Below are 6399 nucleotides of genomic sequence, written 5' to 3'. Positions count from 1 at the left end.
AAATTCACAAAATACTCAGGCAAGGAAAGAATCATGAAAGCAGCAGTGGAAAAAGTCCTTAACCTACAAGGGAAGACAGATCAGGTCTGCAGCAGACCTAGCCACAGAAACTTGGAAGGGCAGAAAGGAGTGGCAGGATATATCCAATGTACTGAATCAGAAAAATATGCAGCTAAAAATTCTTTGTTGAGCAAGACTGTCATTCAAAATAGAAGGAGAAATTAAAACTTTCCCAGACAAACAAAAATTAAGGAGTTTGTGACCACTAAACCAGCCTTGCAAGAAATTTTAAGGGGGACTCTCTGAGGGTAGAAAAGAAAAAAAAATCAAATAAACAAACAAAAAAACCCATAAGACCAAAAACAACAAAGACTAGGAAGGACCAGAGAACACCACAAGAAACTCTAATACTACAGGCGACATAATGACAATAAATACATTTCTCACAGTACTCACTCTAAATGTGAATGCTCTAAACACTCCAATCAAAAGACATAGGGTAACAGAATGGATAAGAAAACAAGATCCATCTCTATTCTGTTTACAAGAGACCCACTTTAGACCTAAAGACACCTTCAGATTGAAAGTAAGGGGATGGAGAACCATCTATCATGCTAATGGTCACCAAAAGGAAGCTGGAGTAGCCATATTGATAACACACAATCTAGATTTTAAAATAAAGGCTGTAACAAGAGATGAAGAAGGGCATTATATCATAATTAAGGGGTCTAGCCACAAAGAAGATCTAACAATTGTAAACATTTATGCTCCAAACATGGAAGACCCCAAGTATATAAGTCAATTAATCATAAACATAAAAAAAAACTTATTCGTAATAATACCATAGTAGTAGGGGACTTCAATACACCACTTACAACAATGGACAGATCATCCAAGATTTTTTTATTAGCGCTTATTCATTTCTGAGTGACAGAGTGACACGGAGCGCAAATGAGGGAGGGACAGAGAGAAAGGGAGACACAGATTGCAAGGCAATCTAAGCCATTAGCACAGAGCCTGATGCAGGGTTTGAATTCACGAACCATGAGATCACGACCTGAGCCGAAGTCAGACACTCAACCAACTGAGCCACCCAGGCACCCCAATGGACAGATCACCTAAACAGAAAATCAACAAGGAAACAATGTCTTTGAATGACACACTGGACCAGATGGACTTAACAGATATATTCAGAACATTTCATCTTAAAGCAGTGGAATGTACATTCTTCTCCAGTGCACATGGAACATTCTCCAGAATAGATCACATTCTGGGACACAAATCAGCCCTCCACAAGTACAAAAATATCAAGATCACACTGTACATATTTCCAGACCACACTGCTATGAAACTTGAAATCAACCACAAGAAAAAGTTTGGAAAGATAACAAATACTTGGAGACTAAAGAATATCCTACTAAAGAATGAATGGGCTAACCAAAAAATTAAAAAGGAAATTAAAAACTACATGGAATGCAATGAAAATGATAACACCACAACCCAAAACACAACAAAGGTGGTTATAAGAGGAAAGTATATAGCGATCCAGGCCTTCCTGAAAAGGAAGAAAGTCTTCATATACACAATCTAAACTTATACCTAAAAGTGCTGGAAAAAGAACAGAAAATAAAACCCCAAACCAGCAGAATACAGGAAATAATAAAGATTGGAGCAGAAATCAATGCTTTCAGAGAAAAAAAAAAACCAAAAACAAACAAACACAAGTAGAATAGATCAGAGAAACCAGAAGCTGGTTCTTTGAAAGAATTAACAAAATTGATCAAATTAATAGTTTGATCAAAAAGATGAAGAAAAGGACTCAAATAAATAAAATCAAGAATAAAAGAGGAGCGATCACAACCAACACAGCAGAAATAAAAACAATAATAAGAGAATATTATGAGCAATTATACAACCAAAAAATGGGCAATCTGGAAGAAATGGACAAATTCATAGAAACATATAAACTATCAAAACTGAAACAGGAAGAAATAGAAAATTTGAACAGACTCACAACCAGTAAAGAAATCAAATTTGTAATGAAAAATCTCCCAAAAAACCAGAGTCCAGGGCCAGATGGCTTTCCATGGAAATTCTAGCAAACATTTAAGAAAGAATTAACACCTATTCTCTTGAAGCAGTTCAAAAAATAGACATGCAAGGAAAACTTCCAAACTCTTTCTGTAAAGCCAGCATTACCTTGATTCCAAAACCAGACAAAGACCCCCACTAAAAAGGGGAAATATAGACCAATTTCCCTGATGAACGTGGAAGAAAAAATCGTCAACAAGATATTAGCCAACCAGATCCAACAATACATTAAAAAAAAATTATTCACCACAACCAAGTGGGATTTATACCTGGGATCTGGGACTGGTTCTATATCCGCAATACAATCAGTGTGATACATCACATCAATAAAAGAAAGGACAAGAACCATATGATCCTCTCAATAGATGCAGAGAAAGCATTTGACAAAATACAGCAGCCTTTCTAGGTAAAAACCCTCAAGAAAGTAGGGATAGAAGGATCAGACCTCAAGATCATAATATGAAAAACCCAATGCTAACATCGTCCTCAATGAGGAAAAACTGAAAGCTTTCCCCCTAATGTCAGGAACAAGACAGGGATGTCCACTCTTGCCACTGTTATTAAATATAGTATTGGAAGTCTTAGCCTCAGCAATCAGACAACATAAAAGTATAGAAGGTATCCAAAAGGCCAGGAAGAAGTCAAACTTTCACTTTTCGCATATGACACTCCATATGGAAAACCCAAAGATTCTACCAAAAAACTGCTAGAACTGATTCATGAATTCAGCAAAGTCGCAGGATATAAAGTCAATGCACAGAGATGGGTTGCAATTCTATATTCCAATAATGAAGCAACAGAAAGTGAAATCTACATTTTCACTGTAATCCCTATCAAAATAACACCAGCATTTTTCAGAGAGCTAGAACAAACAATCCTAAAATTTGTATGGAACCAGAAAAGACCCCAAATAGCAAAACAATCTTGAAAAAGAAAACTGAAGCTGGAGGCCTCACAATCCCAGACTTCAAGACCTATTACAAAGCTGTAATCATCAAGACAGTATGGTACTGGCACAAGAACAGACACTCAGATTAATGGAACAGAATAGAGAACCCAGAAATGGACCCACAAATGTATGGCCAACTAATCTTTGACAAAGCCGGAAAGAATATCCAATGGAATCAAGACAGTCTCTTCAGCAAGTGGTGCTGAGAAAACTGGACAGCGACACACAGAAGAATGAACCTGGACCACTTTCTTACACCATACACAAAAATAAACTCAAAATGGATGAAACACCTAAATGCAAGACAGGAAGCCATCAAAATCCTCGAGGAGAATGCAAGCAAAAACCTCTTTGACCTCGGTCATAGCAACTTCTTACTCAAGACATCTCCAGAGGCAAGGGAAACAAAAGCAAAAATGAACTACTGGGACCTCATCAAGATAAAAAGCTTCTGCACAGCAAAAGTAACAATCAGCAAAACTGAAAGGCAACTGACAGAATGGATGAAGATATTTGCGAACAACATATCAGATAAAGGGTTAGTATCCAAAATCCATAAAGAATTTATCAAACTAAGCACCCAAAAACCAAATAATCCAGTGAAGATATGGGCAAAAGACATGAATGGACACTTCTCCGAAGAAGACATCCAGATGGAAAGCCTTGACAGAATTTGAAAAACTATCATTTAGCAAACCCTAACGACATAATTCATTTAGGCAAAAGTTATCAATGGATGGTAAGATGAAATGTTGATAGAGAATTTCATAATGAAGGGATAAAGCTGTTACCACCAGAACACACAGACCAATCTTAACCTCACTAATAGTGGGACAACCTGACACTGTGCCTCGTGCTGTGATGCGATCTCAAGTACATGGCCTCATTCATTTGGAAAAAATCCAATCAAGACTTTTAAGCTATTTTCTAATTTACAAAAAATTAAAAAAAAAAAAGAAAGAAAGGAAAAGAAAAAAGGGTGAGAGAGAAAGGAGAAACAAGTGAAAGCACAATGTAGCAGTCAAATTCCTCCTGTGAGGCATTCTACAGCAAAATTACCATATACACTCAGTACATCATTGGTATGGTAAAATATGGAGGTGTCAATAGAGAGAGGCACAGCTCCAAATTAAAGGAGAGTAAAGAGAAATAATGGGGCTCCTGAGTGGCTCTGTCAGTTAAGAGTCTTACTCCTGATTTTGGTTCAGGTCATGATCTTGCAGTTTGAGCCCTGTGTCAGGGTCCACACTAATGGTGCAGAGCCTGCTTGGGATTTTGTCTTTCTCCTCTCTCTCTCTCTGCCCCTCCCCTTTCTCTCTTTCTGTTTCTTTCTCTCGAAATAAATAAACTTTTTTTTTAAAAAAAGAGAGAAATAATAATCAAATACAATGTTTGTAATGGATTTGAATTCTCAGTCCAATATGATAGCTGTAAAAGATCATATTTAAAAAAGGAAGTTTAATAAAAACTAAATAGTACATATACCAAAGAAACACTAACTTTGTTGAGTGGAGTAATAGCTTCTAGAGTTACATACTCAGCAAGGAGAAGTGATATAATACAAGATCTGAGATTTGCATTTATTTCAGCAATAAATAAATAAATAAGCACCCAAAAATGAGATGGGTAGATAGAATTGTAAGCATGGGAGCTTCTTAATACTTATTAAATATGACTGATGGGTATATGAGTGTTCAGTGCACTATCCTCTCCACTTTTATGTGTATTTGGATATTTTCATATAAAATATATAATAAAATTTTAGATTATTAAATATTAGATCCTGTCATCCTCTTCCTTAAAGGCCCCCAATGAGTTTGTGTTAGGATGAAAAGAAATTTAAAGTCCTGGACTGTGGCCTCCTTCCTAAGTTTATCTGCCATACTCCTTTACTCACCAGCCTCTTCAGGTATCCCAGTTTCCGTATTTTCCTTCAAACACAACCGAGCATGGTTTCTTCTTAGGGGAGAAGTTTAATATCAAACATTTGAATAAATTTAAATGAAACTGGTAGATTATTTTTAAAAACAAGAGACACAGGATTTGAAAGAAGAGTCCCAGAAGACCTCAGATCAATTTTGTTCCTTATTTCTTTCCATCTTTCATTGTCTCTCAGCCCCAAAGAGTGATGCTCCTGCTTCTCTTTAAAAACACTGACTTTAAAAAAAGCAGATTTTTTAAAGCACAGACATGGTTAGGAGTAGAAAAGGTGAACAGATTTTTGTCAGTGACACAGAAATAACTATCATCCAAAAATCCAGGTTAACATCTTGAATAATGGGCATAGTTTATTATTGGGTTTTGGGTATTTGAATTAAAAAATTCTGATGTACCTTGAAATATATTTTAAACAAAGATGGTAGCAAATGTTTTGAGCCCATGACCCAGTGCATGTCCCCAGATGTACACCATCCAGAGGCCTAGAGTTATCTATGCCAGTGCATCTGGGAAACTAGACCTACAACATACACTGTTCTCCAAGAAATGAAAATATATGGGAATGAAAATTGTGGGTGACATTTAGAAGTAATCTCTTAAATACTGTGATAACTGTTGAAATGGATAGACTAGAAAGCTTATGTAACAATGAGTGCACAAACATGAGATCTCAGCTCTGACTGCTTGTAAGGTCTGATATTCCATATAGCATTATAATTGCTTTACATTTCTCCTCATTTGCCACATGCCCTAAAAAAAATCAATAGAAGAGATTTGCTGTAACAGGGGTTAAGGAACTTGCTCTTACTGATTGAATTACTCCATGAGAATCTACCTCCTCAAGCTATTATAAAACCAAGTTAATAACATTGACTAAGTGACAACTGTATATGAGGCAACTTTGCGATTCATATTATTATAACCCACTTTTCTTTTGGGAAAAATGTTTTTCAGTTCTTCTTTGATATTATCTGATAAAATAACACATTTTTCTCAAATTAAAATGAGTGAGAGATGTAGCTATGACACTTCTCTCCGATTTTTTTTTAAATTAAATTGCCATATTGCTAAAGTTCTAATTCTCTTTAATTAAATAACCATTAAAAGGATTCAAGTTGACTATTCAAAAAACTCTAACAGATGTGAAACGGATTTGTTAATCTGGAGATCAGCACTAATGGCCATGTCATTACTGTCATTTGTATTCATTTGCCATTTAAAATTAGAGGACTGTCCACTGCAGTTGGATTCCGAGTGGCACATACCCACTTTATAGGCTCCTGTGTAACTGACAGTTGGAACCGCAAAGCAACTGACAATTTTTCTTCTCTTTGACAGCACTCAGCATATGGTGCCCAAAGATTTTTGTGGATTTTTGCTTCAACATCGAAAGTAACAGCAAAGCTATAAAAATATTTATC

This window comes from Lynx rufus, unplaced genomic scaffold, assembly GCF_022079265.1.
Source record: "Lynx rufus isolate CCGP_SWC_20201006 ecotype Redwood Valley unplaced genomic scaffold, mLynRuf1.p SCAF_9, whole genome shotgun sequence".
Classification (NCBI taxonomy): Eukaryota; Metazoa; Chordata; class Mammalia; order Carnivora; family Felidae; genus Lynx; species Lynx rufus.
The sequence above is the reverse complement of the archived record's forward strand: the minus strand, read 5'-3'. Positions refer to the sequence as shown.